The 17,512-nt window shown below is 37.5% G+C and overlaps 1 long non-coding RNA gene across 1 annotated transcript in view; it reads left to right on the top strand.

The window, feature by feature from the left end:
- LOC116154765 (uncharacterized) overlaps positions 1 to 17,512 on the top strand; it is an 84,474-nt gene that overhangs the window by 44,635 nt on the left and 22,327 nt on the right. Inside the window, exon 4 of the long non-coding RNA XR_010382198.1 lies at positions 15,591 to 15,688. This is a non-coding gene — a long non-coding RNA (uncharacterized LOC116154765). The remainder of the gene's footprint in view (positions 1 to 15,590; positions 15,689 to 17,512) is intronic.

Here is a 17,512-nt window from a genome sequence, read left to right as displayed (position 1 = left end):
AAAGTAACAACAAGAACAACAATAATTAAGGTTCAAGCAAACACTATGATTTAGCGTGTTCTCTCCTGCATTTTGCCACGACAGATTGTCCGGAAGGAGCTAGTCTAAATTTTTACATTTTAGTTTGAATTTGTTTTAAAACTTGTTAAAAGTAATGCTTATTAAAACAAAAGCCTTATTTTTTTAATCGACTTTTTTTTTTTAGAACAGTTTCAGGTTCACAGCAGACAAAAACCTTATTTTATTTCAGCTCTCTCCTCATTTTTACTACTAGAAGGCTTTACAACTTAGTAATTGAGATGGCTCTGGGTCAGACTGCCTGGCTTTATCACTTCCTAATCCTGGGACCTTGGTCAAGTTACTTGAGGTCTTTGTACCTCTAAATCAGAGGTACATATAAAAAAAGGAAATAATACTATGATTTATTTCATAAGACTGTTCTTTATGAAATTAATCTTTGTTAGGGATTATAAATTTAGCACATAAGTAGGGCCTAATTAAAATTCGGAACTTACTACTTTGAATTCACAGAGAATGTTTAGACACTGTTGCCATTTTGACCAAAAAAAAAAAAACCTTTAGGAAGATAATTCTTTCATTCACTCAATAAGGATAGGCTGAGAGTTTACTATTTGCCAGGCAATGTGCTAAGTGTTGAAGAAAGGATAAAAACGGTTTCTGACCTAAAGGAGGTCACCAGTTGCAGGGAGACACGCGAGGAGACAGCAGAACAAGATGCTAGGAGCTATCATAAGACAGAGTTGGGGTCAGCAGGCTTTTTCTGAAAAGGGTCAGATAGTTAAGATTTTTGGTTTTGTGGGTCATACGGGTTCTGCTGCAAGCAGTCAGCTCTGCTGCTGCGCTAACGCGCTTGTTTCACAAAAAGAAGCGACCAGATTTGTCTGCAGGTCGTAGCCTTTTCAGTCTGTAGTTTCTTGACTCCTGAGACAGCAAAGGATCAGGGCTCCTGGGAGGAGTGGCTTTCTCCCTGGAGAAACGTATACTTAGAGTATAGATAATTCAGCTGAGAGTGAAGGAAAGAATACACCATAAGCATAAAAACCATGTGCATACAATAGCCACCTATATATAATAGCCACCACCCCTGAATGCGTACTTTACGCTCTGTAATGAATGTCCACAAAGTATTTAATTTATTCATCTCAACATCCATATGAGGTAGTTATTATTATACCTCTTTTGCAGAGGAGAAAATGCAGACTTCAGAAGTTCAGCATCTTGCCATGGACACACAGATTTTAGTACCAGAGGGGTGTTTTGAAAACAGATCTAAGTGATTCCATGCATGAGATCTTAAACGTTATATTATACGATCCCATCAGATTTTTAGCTGTTTAGAAAACAGCAAATCCCTCGGCCGAGGCATTGTATGGAGTTGGTGGAAGAAATGGGGCAAGATCACTGCTCTACTAATGACTTTGGAATTTATCCTGAGGGCGAAGAAAGAACTGTCACAGGGTTTTAAGGAACAGACCAGTGTTTTAGAAAAATGACCCCAGCCACATGGTGGAGGAAAACTCATTGACAATCAAGGCTCTCAATCAATATTTGTTAAATTTAAAAAAAAATGATAAAAGTGTATTAAAGGGTTGCAACAGGATATATGAAATGCAGTTGGAAACTACAGCAATGATCTAGGGGAGAGGTGATGAGGGTCTAAATGCGGTGATTGAAGGGATGAGAGAAGAGATAACAGACAGACGGTGATTCTCAAACTTAATTCCCCAGCGTCACTGCTGTGATGCTTTTAAAAATTACACATGATAAATGTCATTCCTGGAGATTCTGATTCAGTCGGCCTGGGTGGGAACTAAGCGTCTACACGTTGTAAAGATTCCATGGATGATTCCGTCAGCCAGTGTAAACAGGCACTAGGAAATAGAATGAGTACCATGTAAATTATGCCACATTTACCAAAATTAGGAATACACGAAGGGGAAGAAGATAAATGGCAGACTGAAGTAGATGCAGTTGAGTCATCTTGGGTGCATTCAAATGGAGATATCTGGCAGGCACTGGACGGGGTGCTCCGGAGCTCAGGAGCAGCCCACAGAAACAGGCAAGTCAGTAATCATTCCTAGAAAGGGGGCTAAAGACTCGTTCTGTAAGTGAAGTAATGTGACACACTGAATTCAAGATCGGAATGCCTCAGGGGGTAATCAGGCATGGAATGGAGGCCGACTGGTTTCTGAGAATCTTTAAAACACACCACTTTTCAACTGGGTTTGTCAGTAAGGTTCTACATGCCAGCATGGGGCCATAACATTTCCAGAAATGAGGCATTTTCTAGTAACTCTAGTCAAACACAGACTGTCAGGTTGTCGAGTGGGCCAGGGGGAGAGAGTCTGCAGCAGCACTGACACTCGGTGTGCACCAGCCAATCAGCAGCACCCCAGAGAGAGGCACTTGCCATGATGAGCGGAACTTCATGCAAAGTCGAAACAGAAGCTGGCTACACAAGAGAACGGGCTGTATACTTAGGTTTCATTTTATAGAAATAGTCCATGCCGTCGGTATAAAGAACGGTGCCTGTCTTCGTTTGTTAGAGAGAAGACATATATCCAACTCTCATAAGGATAACTAAAACCATTTTGATTTTTTTAAAAAGGGAAGCCACAGCAAAGACAGATCGGAAACTTTCACAGTTTAGGTGGCACCGTTCATGAAATTCCTGATGCTGAGTCAGATGAACAAGAAGCTTTTGATAACCACCTTCAAGAAGCATTATAGAAATGCATTTTTATACATTTTTGGCTCAAGGAGAGGCCAGGAAATACAAAGATGGAATTTTGAAAAAATTAAAGAAAGTTTGGTCTGTTGATATTCCAGCTGTGGTCCTGGAGTTGAAGTTCATAGCAGGCAAAACACATAGAGCGAACACTAATCTAAATTTCTCATGAGGAAAATGTGAACTTATTTTTTTAGGAAAAAAAGTTTTCCCTGATATTCTGGAAACATTCATCTCCAAAAAGTTCATAAAAGTGACACTTCATTGTATAATGAGCTACTTGACAACTTCTCGATAATAAATGTAGTAATGGTATCACACAGCAGTGTCTGTGTCCACATGTGTGTGTGGGTCATGACCCTGGCAGGCATCATTTATGATGTCTTCTGTGCCAATGGCTCTGGCTGACATTATGCAGGATTTACACTGCCTGGCTATACGCAGAGTTTCTGCAATATATAAACTGAGGCCATAACACTGAGTGCAGTTTAGTGAAAAGCATTCTCCAAGAGGTAAAATTATTGTGATTTCTTTGAATAATACCCTCTGAGCAATGGTCTCAAAATTAAGGTTCATGGAAAAACCCTGACTATCATGATGACCTAACATCTGCCTCTTCTAAGTGGCTCCACAATTTTAATAGCTGTGTGGTCTTAAGCAAGTTAGTTAACCTTTCTAAGCCCCTGTTTGCTCATATGTAATAGAAGGATAATATTTACACAGGCTTCATAGGATAGTTTTAAGATCTAAGTGAGAACATCTATATAAAACACTGAGCAAAATATAAAACTATCATTATTTTAAAATTGAGAGTGTTCTTAAGACTTCAGTACAACAGGGTTTCCATATGGTAATGGGAATACCAATATTTAATTCTTTATCTACTCTCCTCTATTTTTACTTTTAATAAAGGACGAACTATTAAAAACAAATCACTTATTAACTCTTATAAAGAAAGCATAAAAGATTACTAACCCACGCCCACAGTCAGCGTAGGGAAAGTCGCCTGTGATGTTCCTCCCTGCAGAGGATGGCATAAGGCCCAATTTTAAGTGGTGTCATTGCTTCTTAGTAAATGTGCATCCTTAGGTACTTAACTTACTGTCTGTTGGTTCATTTCTTCGTCTGTAGAACTGAGGGGTTAGAGTGGATGATTTCTGAGGTCCCACTGTGCATTCATCCTATGTGATTCTTTGGCTCTTGTTGGTGCTACTTTTTGAATAATTCAGAACAACAGCTTCAACAAATTTGAAATCCATCATGGCCCAGAAGTCAGAGATTAGTGGGATATGTGGTGGTAAAGTTCCAACGCAACAGCAAATCAATATCTAACTGCCATTTTGCTGCCTTCAAAATGCAGCCCTTTATATCAACAGAATGATACAGAGCTCAGTTTATTGGAAAGCAATCCAAGAAAGAGTGATTTAGAGAGAAAAGCTCAAGGAAAGATAAGCAAAGTCAAGGAGAAATACAAAGGTGACTTATAAAATTGACCCACATCAGGAATCAAATTGATTTTAGATTTTAGGACTCAAGCTAATATTTACTAGCTGCTTAGAAAAAAAATCCCCTGCGAGACAAAAAAAAAGAAAAAAGTGTTTGAAAGGATATAAATTTGTGAGATTGCAAGTGTTCAGAAAAGGATACGGAAAAAGAAAAAGGAAAAAAAAAAAGAACTGAAGGCCCTGAATCTCTTTGGTAATTTCAGAGTAGAAATTAAATGCACAGATTGAATAAGGCGTTTTGCATGTAACTGAAACAGCCACACCCACCTAGCACTTTCCTTTGTTTCCCGTAGCCAGGCTAATTGTTTCATATAATAAAAACATCAGCTACTTTCAGTTTTGCTTTTTTTTTTTAACTCACAAGCAAAAGATATCATTAGTGTTGCTAATAACCCCTTTCATATTTCACGATCAAATCAGTTGTGCAGGTGTCCAATCAGAATAAAATAATCCCGCACGCTAGCCGATACTCTGTGTCATTTCCTCACACTACCTTGCCTCTGTGACCCAACTGTCTCAGCAGAGTTCACATCTGTGTTCTGTTTGGTTTTTATTCCTATAACTCATAACATAGTGGGATGGGAGAATGTGGAAAGTTCCTTTCTATTTTATTGTGAGGGATAGATCTGTTGATATATGATGAAGTGATGCAGATGCACAAAAAAAAAAAAAAAAATACATTTAACTGACTCCAAATAGGTCATTTTCATTGGTGATTTTCTGTTCCTAAAGTCAGGATATTTTGATTGTGCTTTAGAAGAATTGGACTTTTCGTTCTTTAGTTTACCACAAAATTACCCCAGCTGGAGGTCCAAAATAAAATTTACTGTTTGTAGTTGGCTCAGTCTTCCATAGATTTCAAATAGAAACATTGAAGCCCTGTGGGGAATGGTGAACTGTCATTGATTTTGAACTGAATTATCAAATATGCCGCTGGGATGACAGATAAACCTCTAGCAGTTTCTATTACCCTCAAAAATGGCAAGGCTGCCCCCTTGAAAACTCAGAAACCTAAAATCAGTGCCGGTAAGTATTAAGAGCTCATTCCGGCTGTATTACTGGGGAAACTAAGTTCATTTATCTTCTAACTTAGTCTTTTGATATATAAAGAAAAATACATTTCTAAACAATTTGCGTCCTCCATTCTGACTTAGGCAATCCCACCCTTAATGTGATGGAGGAGCTTATTTCTCTAGTCACCATTTTTATGAAATTTTGATTCTGTAAATCCTTTGTCAATCAATACTTACTTTTTTGCATCTTCTTAAGCTTGAAATTCTGACAAATCTGAAGCCTAAAGTGTTTGCCTGGTGAAATGCTCCCTACTCTTTTTTTTTGGGGGGGGGGGGGGCAGGATCTAAAAACATTTTCTGTGACCCCCTAGAGCTAAAAGTATTGATTTTTTAATGGGTACACTTTTCTCAAATGGAGTCCATCGCTTAAGTCCAACATCCGCTCCTTTGTGGAAGGAGCAGTTTCTTGTTTCCAAGTAATTACTGTTCTCTTTTTTTTTTTTTTTTTTTTTTGCCACTGATAACACTATGCTTAAGAATCTATATATTCTCTCAAGGAAATTTGATGTTGGTCTTCCATGCCAAAATACAAAGAGGAAATTGAATGTTAATAATTGATAAGTTGTTATAAAAAATCATGTCACAGAATTTTAAAATATAGAATTTTTAAAACATGGAATTTTGAGCTTCATTCTACATAGTAAACATCCTTTATATATTTTGAGGTCTGGTGGGTATAGCATCCCAGATTGGAGCAAATAGGTCCACTATTTTTGTTTTTTTCACTTTGTACAGATTCTCTTTAGAAGTTAGGGATTGCAGTGTGTCAGAAATTAAGATTTTTTTATTCTACCTTCATGAAAAAAAAATGAAAAGCATCCTGAGAGTAAATAAGTCATAGTACCCATTTGACCAGAAGTTCCAATCACTTACATTGTTGGTCACATAACCACTAGGCTACCTGCCAATAAGCTAAGATATATGATGGTAAATGGTGAGAAGGAAGGCATTCTTTATAGATGTGCAGTAACTCTCTTGCCTCAGGCCGTTTCTCTCTTAGCTCTTTCTAGCTCCCTGGACAAGGTGTAACTCATCTATTTTGACACCAACCTCCTAAGATGGTCTTGCTCATAGACCTGGGCTACTAGCCAATATTCATTAATTAAACAAGAGCTATCTGACACTTTGCTAATTCAAGGACAGTTTGCTCTGACTGCACAGCTTAGGAAGAGTGGTCCAATCAGAGAAAGTTGACAGTGCATGGTACGGTAGGAAATCACAAATAGCTCAGTGGGACTAAAACATAGCATTCAAGAAGCTCATTACGAGAGATGAGGCTGGAGCAGTTTGAAGGAGGGGTAAGGCAAATTGCTAGGCACCCTATATCCTGTGGTGGAGAGTTTATACTTGATTCTGAAAGCAGGAGAGCCATTGAGTGACACTGAGCAGGAGAGAACATGTTAATGAATTGTTGTTTTGTGTGTTTTGCTATTTTGTGGAAGTTCACTCTGGAAGCTCTTTGAAGAAAAGCTTAGAGCAGGAGAAACTAGAGGCCATCTGACCAGCTAGGAGGCCCTTTATCAATTTATTTAAGAAACCTAAACACATAATGAAAGCAGTAGCTATGAATTAGTGTAAAAAGACAGATTGGAAAGATGTTGAGAGAGACTACAGTAGGTAACATTTATTGTTTAATTAGATACAGGGATACAGAAAAAAAGTTGATAACAGAAGCGACTACAGATTCTGATTTGGGAAAGTGAGTAGAATTTGAAGTCTGTTTTATTTCTTTATCTTATATACAAACACAGTTTTTCAAAAATGTTTAAGGTGGCTTACAAAGAATTATAATTAAGAAGATTAAAGATCAATAGCAAAATTTAAGAAAAAAGATTAAAAGAAAAAGAAAAGAAAGAGGCAAATAGAAAAGTATGGTATTATTAAAAAAAAAATAGATAAAACCAGAAATGGCATGAGTACACAAGAGGATTTGACGAAGGCCTGTAAACTTGCTAACGATGGGTCACCAACCAGTTTAGCACAAAGATGTTTTGTAGGTTACTCAGGACGGGGAACATGCTCAGTCACCAGGTCCATGCAGCTGCCTGGAAGGCAGCAACAAATTCACTGCCGCAGAAACTCATCACCATTTCTGGTCCTGCAGCCAGAGAAATTCACAACCAGGAAGTGGCGCGGTTCCTGGAAAGAAGAAAGGGAGGAGGGGAGCAGATTTTAGAAGAAAATAATGCTGAATTTGGTAGAATCAGTGTGAACTGACACCCTCTCTAATTAAATGGATTTTTACTTCTTCCAAATACCCTCTCCTTTTGGTCCGGCGCTTGTGGTCTTCTTGACTCCTGCCCCAGTGCCCCAGGAAACAAACATTTTGGGGGGCATCTGCAGCACGTCTCTGCCAGAGCAGTTTCCTTTGCATAAACTGCATTCCTCTCCCCCTTAACAACCCGACTTCTCCTCTAAGGCCTGACCCATTTCCTAACTCTCAAATAGTGTAAGTAATCTCTACTGCATTTTTAACAACCACGTGGGTGGGCCCCACAGGCCTTAAATATTTGAAATCTTCTTTCCTCTCCATTTGTTCTCTCCACCACCAACATTCTGTAGACTCCCTTTGCTAAAGTGTGAGATGTTGTCCCAAAGGTAGTCCTCGAAATGATTTTGGAAGATGCGCTAACATGGTCTTAAATAAGATGGAATCACATAGTGAGAAATCATGCCTCTTTCAATTCTCCTTCATATATTCAGATTAATTCAAGAGGGAAGGTTCAATTTTGAACGTTTTTAACATTAATCTCCTTTAAACCAAAAGCTCGTAGATCTCTGTTAGAGCCTTTTAACAGTCAATGTTGTGTAGCTGGAATTAGATGATTTCTTGGTTTTGTTTTTACTGTGTCTGACATAGTTTCCTTTGATAAAAGAAACCTGTGGGAACTAGACTTCATTGTTTAAAATGTTCTTTCCCGGTGAGGCTTTGGGTTGGAATGTGGCAGCAGTGCTGGAAAAGCACCTGAAGGCAACTGGGACCCAGTAAGCGAGTGAGAACTTTCTCCAGTATTGATGCTCCTCTCAGCACATCTGCTGCATTCTTCTGTCTTACTAAATTGGTTTCCACAAGGTAGGTCAGAGTTGACCACCCACAGCTCATAGTCCATTTCCAGCCACACTGGGGGAAGAACTCAATACAATGGTCTTCGTCCTGACCTGGTTTAAGCAAATATGCCCAGGGCAGTAGGGTCTTGCTTTACAAGGATGACTGTGGGGGCCAAATCCTGGGAACAGGGAGAAGGGCAATGCAGGAGATGACCTTGAACTGAGCAGGCATCCCAAAAGGTGTCTGCACCCTGTGTTGAGTCTCCGCCAAGGGCTGACCACCCTGACTGTCCCGTGTGCTACAGTTGCCTGGCCACTGTGCCTTCTCTGTGCTATTGCAGTAATTTGAAAGAACGATTGAAACAACAGTGGGTCCCACACCCTTTCAAAAAACCTGAAGAATTGGATAAATGTCACCTACCTGAAAAGTAATGCTTCCTACTCCAGCAGCCAGATAATTCTCTATCAGATCCCTTTATGTATTTCCTTCATGTGTTTTTATTATAATGATCCTATTTATGTTTGCTTGTTTACTGTTATCTCCACTTCCCACTCCAAGAATGTGAGCTCAGGGTATCCGCCTTCTTTACTGTTATATCTCTGGTGCTAGAAGAATTCCTGGCATATAATTACTGCTTAACAAATGGTTGTTAAATCAAATAATTTAAAAACATCTCACATTCCACATGCATTTTAAGAAATATGTAAATGTTATAATGTGACTTAAAAATAATGTAACCATTAGAGTTTAACAACATTAGAAAGAGCTGCAGGATGCTCAACCTTTATAAAATGTACTGAGCCACAAATTCGATTCATAATAAAATGTATTCTGAGATGTTTTAAAAATCTTTACTTTAAAAAAATTTTGCTAGTATAGGATGAAGTTACGTGGGGTGAAATATTTCAGACCAATTTATTATTAAATATTTTTATAGAATTAGTTTTAATGCAAACTTAATAGTATTCATAATTTATAAATAAAGCTTCAGATTTGTTCTATAGAAAAAAATTTCCATCCTGCCTACTTTACAATAATTATAACAGAGAAGTATATGATATAAACAGGCATTTCAAATATAATATTGCATTTATTTGATTTTTATCATTGTAAAATTTTGGTAATTTAGCTACTTGTTATAGTGTCAAGATCCACATGAACAGTTTTCATGACTTGATAGAGGTCGGACAGGAAAATAGAGATGAGACAGGAAAAGCTAAACATTTTAAATAAAGATTACAATACACCATGGTATCAGATAGATGAGAGAAATTATCACTTCCAGCAAAGAATATGATGCCATGAATAATAATCAGAAAACATGAGATAGACAAACCAAAATTTTAAAAGGAAAGGGGAAATAAAGTTAAGTAATTTTCTCAGAAAGACAAAGGAAATGACAAAAAAAGGGGAACATCAGAGAAAAAAACAGTCTGCCAGCACCTTGACCAAGAGGGACTCCAGAAAGGTAGACAAGAGAAAGTGAGGAGTGACGGGGGGCACCACCAAATGAATAACAGAGGGAAATTCTCCAGAGGTGAAGATCAAAAGCCACCAGATTGAAAGATATCATTGCATGTCACTCCCACCGTCCAAAAAAGGTACAGCATGGCAACAGTTCAACTCACCAAGACTGCAAGGAAGATCCCAGTGGCTTCCAGAATGAATGTACAGAAGGAATGGGAACATGAATGCTGTTAGATTTCTTACTGGAAAGCAATGTTTTCGAAATTGAGAGACAGTTAATTCAACTCAGGTTTCTGTAGCAAATAAAACAATCAATTGAGTGAGAGCAGAATAAATATATTTTGGGTACACGTGGGAAGACTTAAAATTTTACCTCCTATGGGGAGAAGAGACACATCTTTTGCACAGAAGAATGCCAAGTAATTTATTACTCCCCCTTCAAGAAAGTGGTGCTTAATTCTCCATCACTTAAAGACCTGCTTCTAATGAGTACTGTATAGAAAAGAAGAAAATATAACTTTACAAGAGAGAAACCTAGCAAACACGACCTCAACCAGATGACCAAGCTCAGTATCATCAGTGATCCGTCATGTTGAGAATGTGTATGCAATGAAGTGGCACTTCTCCTCTGAATAAATATGAAGTTCTCCCCCATGCTTTTTTTCCCCTTCACTATTGGCATTCCTAATTATCCTATTTCAAGCGTATTCCATACCTTTTATTAAAAATAATTACTGTTAAGTGAACTGGAAAAGACCTTATTGGTGATTAGTCACTCTTCCATCTGATGTTTGTTTCCTTATACTTTCTGTCTTTAACAAGTGTCTTATTATATGTATATGTTAATTAAAACGTGATAAAAATTTGTATATGGGAATCTCTAGCTTAACAGAATCCATTCAGACATTCTGTGCAAAATATAAATAAATAAATCTAGTCAGGAAGCATTCCTTTTACTTTAAAAGGAAAAATATAAGGTGTTGTTGGTCAACTCCAAATTCTTCATCAGAGGTAGAACAGAAAGAAAGAAAAAAGAAAAAAAATGCCTACATATGATTAAAAAAACTATTATGTTAGGAATATGGAAACCATCACTTTGAAATCATCAAACAATTAACATGCTTGTAGAAAAGGAAACAAAGATGCGGTGCCACATTTGTGTGTGTGTAGTACCATGGTCTCCCTTAATACCAGCAACATTAGAGATGCATAATCACATTATTGATGTTTTCTTGACACTTTCCAAGTAATCTGTATTTACTACTAATTATAATTAGATGGTATTTCAAGACTTTTCCATAGAACTTTTTTTTTATTGAGTTCTGAGAATGTCAACATAAAATTTCCGTATAAACATTAGGTGAAAAATTTATGGAAGGATATTTACATCGTGGGGAGGTTGGGTATTGAAATCAAGAAGGCAATGTTTTTCCTGCCAAGACATTAACATGGAGCCATTCTGCCAGTGTGCAAGTACCCTGGCTCTAATACAGTTCCATTTTAAAGGGAAAGGTTTCAATGGCTATATTACTGATGTTTTTAAAAATAAAAATTGAGATAGATACTTTGTTATCTTACACAACCTGAAGTTGCTAGAGGAAGACTATTTTAGAATCATAGCTTAGGATACACTGATCTAAGGCAACACATTTGTTTTAATAGGGTAAAATTTAGGTTCTTAGAAAGAAATTGATATATGAAAGACACATATTAAATTAGTAAAATAGCTAAACAGTGGAGTGGAACCCTTTGTTCTGTGCTGTTTCATGTAAAACACTACTGAATTATGTTAAATTCTAAAGGAAGTCTTTGGTCAGAACACAACCTAAATATTGAGATAATTTTCTGTGATAATTGTCCCTGTCATTCAAGAATTACCAAAATAACAAGGGATGTGTTTACATTCATTTTTAGAATTTCATTTCAAGCTTGAAAAGTAATATAGTTAGGGCAAGTATCTCAACTAAAAAGAATAAAAACTCAATTTATTCTTATAAAGATAGGTCATGTTTCAATTTACAAATTTATAAAAATATTTTTAACTTTACAGATTAATTAGGTTTTCAACTTTCAGCTCGAGTACATTTTAAAAGTTCAGGTATTTATTTATGATCTTTGACCTGTATAAAATTCAGGTAATGTACTATTTTCTCCTAATACAGATAACTTGTGCTTGATTTTATTTTAACTTCCTTAGCAATATCAAAATTCATCCTAAAGTTTTAAACCTCATCAAAGGCATTTTATCAGTTGGATTTCTATAAATTTCAAAATGGTATTCATTCAATATTAAGGATTCTTGAAGTCATAAATGTCATTCTGAATGATTAATTCCTGAAAAACTGGACTTATGTTGCATAAAAAGCAATGAATCCTTGAATAATATATTTGATATGGCATAATTGCCACCACAGTGTATTTCAGTATAGCTATATGTGTAAGATCACACACCTGTGGGATGTAGGGAGAAATGACTTTTTATAATCCTGCTTTCCATCTCTCATATTTTACAGATGAAGAAAATAGTATTTGAGACATTTTGTGGCTTGTCCAAGGTTACAGCATAACGGTACCATTTTCAAGGTTGCTATACCTGAAAGTTCATGAAAATCCTAAAAGAGATTTAAGGCGATTCTGTTATTTCTTTCTCTTTTCTCCATAAGAAAAACAACAAACTCGCTTAGGACATCGGGTGACATCTTTTTCAAAATTTTTTAGTGTTTTAAATAGGATTGAATTTGCTCTTAATGAGACTATTTGATTCCAGAGATGTCCAAAGTGGCAATCGATACTAACAATAATAAATATTTATCGAACACTTACTATTGACTACTTTGGTCCTGGGGACAGTGGATTTTATTTTGATCTTCACACTTTACTCAAAAAGAAGAACAAAGTGAGGTTGCTAAGTCCTAGGAAGGGAGAGTTGGGGGGCAGATGTGGGCCTTTTGCTGTAAACAGGCAAATCACCAACCAACCAAATACATCCTGGGGCTTCTACCAATATGTGTGCTAGTCGTTCCTTCATCCGTTTTAAGTGCCCAGTGCTACTTTTAGTTTTAAATACAAGTAGTCAGGGGAAAGAAAGTCCAATACAGAAGCAAAGTCTAATCCAGTCATCCTGCTGGGCCAGTGAGCTCTGGAAGGGCCTAGAAACTGGCAACCTACCTGCCAAGACTGAGAACAGTAGTGGGAAAGTTACAAGACACCCCAGAGCACCCAGAGGCCAAAGTGATTCCAGGAACTCTCGAAGCAGCTGAAATGGTAGGAGGGGACAGAATGAGAGCTTATCGCTGGCGAGGAGGTGGACACTGGCACTTAGGATCCTGCGTGGTTCAGGAATCGAGGCAGACAAGGCAAAGACTGAGAGGACGAACGTTAACTAGAGGTCAGAGCTGGCAGGGCAGGGATGTCCATTAGAAGCATGAGGGCCTGTGAGATAAAGCTGCGGAAAAATGCAGGCGAGGTCATTTTCTGAACCAAACAGAAAGTTCATATAAACTCACTGCTAGCAAAAACATTTAAGTAAATATCAGTCAGCAAATCAGTCAGTCCCAGGCCTTGGCCAGGCTAGAGCCCCTGGTGGGAAAAGAAGTACAAGAATTAACCTGGAGGCAAAAGGGCTGATGAGAGATTCCATCTGAAGCCAGAGGTCCTCGCTTCTCGCAGGACGGGCTAATTGGCTTTCCTAATACTTACGGTGTACGGCTCCGTCATCAGTGTTCGTGCAGTGGTCCCTAAGCCCTCCCACCAGCAGACAACTTTCTCAGACACAGTTTCCATGGTCAAGTGTCATGGCCTTGGTGTTATTTCTGCCTGTAGGCACACAGATAAAAGGTTGGTGTTGCATAGTTCAAAGCATGCTACCTTTTAATAGTTAGATGTTCAGCAAAATATGTTAGGATTTGTCAGAATTCCAAGATAACTTCCTATTAAATATTATAACAAACAATTGGTTTGGTATTTGTCATTCGCTGTCTGAATTTTTGCACCTTTGAAGAGGTTTTTTTAACACATGAAAAATCATCTCTACTAGTTCCCAACAAATACCTTACCATGGTGATCAGAAAAAAAGTATAATGATTTATATTCCTTCCAAAATTAAACCCATGAGCCTTATTCAAGTTTAGTGGAGCAGTAAAGTTAAGTGTATGATTAATTCAACCTCTTAGGAATAAATCCTTTTATCCTCTCATACTGTTTCTGTTTTGAGTGTATAGAAACGCACCCTACATTGTATTCATAAAGTCAAATGTGTATTTGCAGTCTGGGGACATTGACTACTTCCCCTGATCCTTTTTAGAAGACTGACTTTTCTCAGTGCAATACTTTCTTGCTACTGCTGGGGGTCCAGGGTTTTTGACATTTTTTTAAAATTGGCAGTAAATACGATATCATAATTTCTAGTGAATGCCTTATGGCATCCTTAAATTAATAGGTATTGGAAGCAGGCATTATGTCAAAGAATGGATTTTTATCATCTGTGAAAAGGGTTAGATTTTAACCTGTACTACTTTGCATTATGGAAGGAAAAGTTCTGGGAAAAGTTCTGTGAAAACCGTTTTTATTTCTTTTCCACAAAGAGGTTACTGTTTAAAGAGTACTGTTTAATAGTGGAACAAATGATTCAGATTGTCCTGATAGAGAAGAATGAAATGATAAGCTCTGAATAATTGTGCAATGTTACTGCTCATCTTGCAGGAGGAGTCTCCCTGAGGTGGCTCGCGGTTTAACACAGTGCAAGCGTGCCTGCCCCAGTGGAGGCTGCAGGACGGGGAGGTGACCCAGCATTGATGAGGTTAATCGATACCCAACCTTAGCAAACAGTTAAATACGCTCACAAGAATCCAAAAAAGTCATCTGAAGTCAGAGAAAAAAAGTTTTTACCAAGGTCACTAAACAGAATAATTTAAAAGAAGCCGATGTTTTAAGCCCTCATGGGACTGTGCCAGGCAAGAGTGTCACCTCTGCTTCCCTGCAGCTGATTGATTCAGATCACCCGTAAACCGCAGGGCCTTAGAGTAAAAATGTGCCTCTAGTAAGAGGAGACCAAGGAAGAGGGGCGTGTGGAAAAGTAACGGACACTTCTAACTGCAGGCAGGCACGTGGTCGGCACTCAGCAGGTCCTTGTGTACGAGTGAATCAAGACCTGAATGAAAGCATAAGTAGTAGGGAAAAAAGAAAAGGGGAGGGGTTGTGGGAGTAGCCATGAGGACTGATGGGAAACGTGTTTTGAGAAGTAACGAGAGGAAATGTTGACCACCATCCTGGCTCTACCGGCAGTAAGTGGAGAGCTTTAAAGTGGGCATGAAGGAGCTTTTTCAGGACTGAGGGAACCCCAGAAATGAAGGGGTTTTTAAAGGGTCACACAGGAGTAACCACTTGTGAACAGCCCCTCCTTATTCTCGGATATTGGCAGTCTCAAAGAGCCTCCAGCTCCCCCTGGAGAAAGATTGCACGTAATTAAGATATGCACAGCCTTTGAAGTCAGATAGATTTAGGTTCAAATTGGTCTCTGTTACTTCATAGCTGTCTAATTTATCTCTAGCAACTGACTTAACCATTCAGAGCTCAAGGGGGAGACACGTATATCAACTGATCTTTACTGGAAACATGGCAGACAGTCAACAAATGTGTACTTAAAATAGACAGTGTTTACATATACATATCCATGGAAAATTGTATGTCTGCATCCTATAGGTTGAACTCTCCCTTGCATATTCTGATTTAGTTTTATTCTAATTCAGATGGTTCTGGGCTGTTTTCTACATTGATGACAACTCTCCAACTTCTGCTGACCTCATATGCAGTTAACAATGTCATTCTCCGCTGGTCTTGTGATCAGGTAAGACTAGAAACATAGCGGATTTATATGTAATGTTAATTGTGATTATCTGATGAAATAAAAAAATTAGTGTGAAATAAAATCTGTTCCAATTGCTGGTAATAAGAAAGTTTTCATTATAGAAATGTGGGATTAGTGCACAAAGAGGAATTCTCTACCCAAATTAAAACACTGCCTAGCATGCAGCTGAGCATCCAGTCCCACCAAAGCGTTGAGCATTTTTTTATTTTAATGTTTATAAAAACCATTTTTATTAGAGGCTTTATTCGATTTAATAAGCCTTTTCTAAGATGAAGTTTCATTTCTCAGTTTTAAAAATGGAAATCTTTTCATGTTACTTTTCTGTGATTACCTTGCAACTCTGGTGCTTGAGTTATTTACAAATTACTGAAATTTCCAAGTGTCTACATAAGTAAATGGAAATGATACCCTATTTCAGATTTTAAAAGCTTAAAATTGTAGTGATGTGAAATCCAGCCAAATTAATTTTAATTATTATGTAATTCTGATCAACTCTCAATATTATCAGAACTTGGCAAAATGATCTGAAGGAGGAAACATGCTGTTATCAGCCAAGATATTCAGAAAATGAAGATTAATAAAGGCTGTGCCCTACCAGATATTAAAACATCTTAATGCTATAATTATTTCAGCAGCATGGGACTGCTATGTAAATAGACAGATCCAGGGGAAAGAAAGGAAAATACAGAATCATACTCAAATATCCAGCTAGCACACACACATACAAAATTAACCCAGGTATGTTTTATGTAATTAATGGCATTAATTCCTTTCCTTCTCACCACAACTCTGTGGAGTAGGCACTGTTATTAGCTCCCTTTTACAGATGAGGCTTGGTAGAGTGCAAATAACTTGCCGGAAGCCACCCAGCTCAGTTGATTTGCAACTCAGACTTGATTTGCATCTAGGCAGTCTGGCTCCCAGAGCCCGCATTCTTAAACACTGCTTTAAACCACTTTTATTATAGGCTAAAGAAGATGTCCTGCAAGTGTGTGTTGGGGAACCCTTGGGTCCATGAGGCTTTTCCAAAGTCCAAAGGATCAAAGGTATTTTTATAATACCATACAAATAGTATTTGCCCTTTTCCTTCTCATTCTCTTTCAACATACAGTAGAGTTTTCCAGACGCTACATAGCATGTGCTGTTGCAACAGATTCAACCCAGACCCAGATAAGAGAACCCTGCTATCTTCTCTGAGGCTAGACATTAAAGATATTTGCAAAAATATAAGACAAAGCCACTCAGCTCAATAAATGCTTTTCTTCTGGAAATATTTTTTACGAAATGTTATTTAAATTAACATTAATATGTAAAAGGGGTCTATTGTTTTTTGATAAATAAATATTACACAAATTTCTGAATTTTCACTTCAAACGCAGTAAATACTGAGAACTATAACCTGTTTTTGATATTTGAATTCCACATGTAGGTCTATGAGGTCCTCACTCAATGATACTTAAGAGCATGAAGGGGTTCTGAGACAAAAATATTTGAGAATTATTGTGCTAAATTAGGCACTTCAAATCATATGGCAGAGGAAGTTTTATTGAATAGTTCCCAGCACTCTACAAATTTCTGGTAGGAGTAGAAATAGGGAACAATCTTTCTCTGGAGCAATCTGGCAATATAGAACAAAGGACTGTATTTAATTCATCAGTTTCAAAGTTAGCAGTATATCTTAAATAATAACTAATGTGCTAAATTGACAATTAAAATAATGCTAATTTTAAAAAAATACTCTCTAAAAAATACTGATATCTTAATTGTATAAAAATGCAGATGGACTAAATAATTATGAAATAA

This window comes from Camelus dromedarius, chromosome 9 (assembly GCF_036321535.1).
Source record: "Camelus dromedarius isolate mCamDro1 chromosome 9, mCamDro1.pat, whole genome shotgun sequence".
NCBI classification, from domain to species: domain Eukaryota; kingdom Metazoa; phylum Chordata; class Mammalia; order Artiodactyla; family Camelidae; genus Camelus; species Camelus dromedarius.
This window is presented reverse-complemented; position numbering and strand designations above follow the sequence as displayed.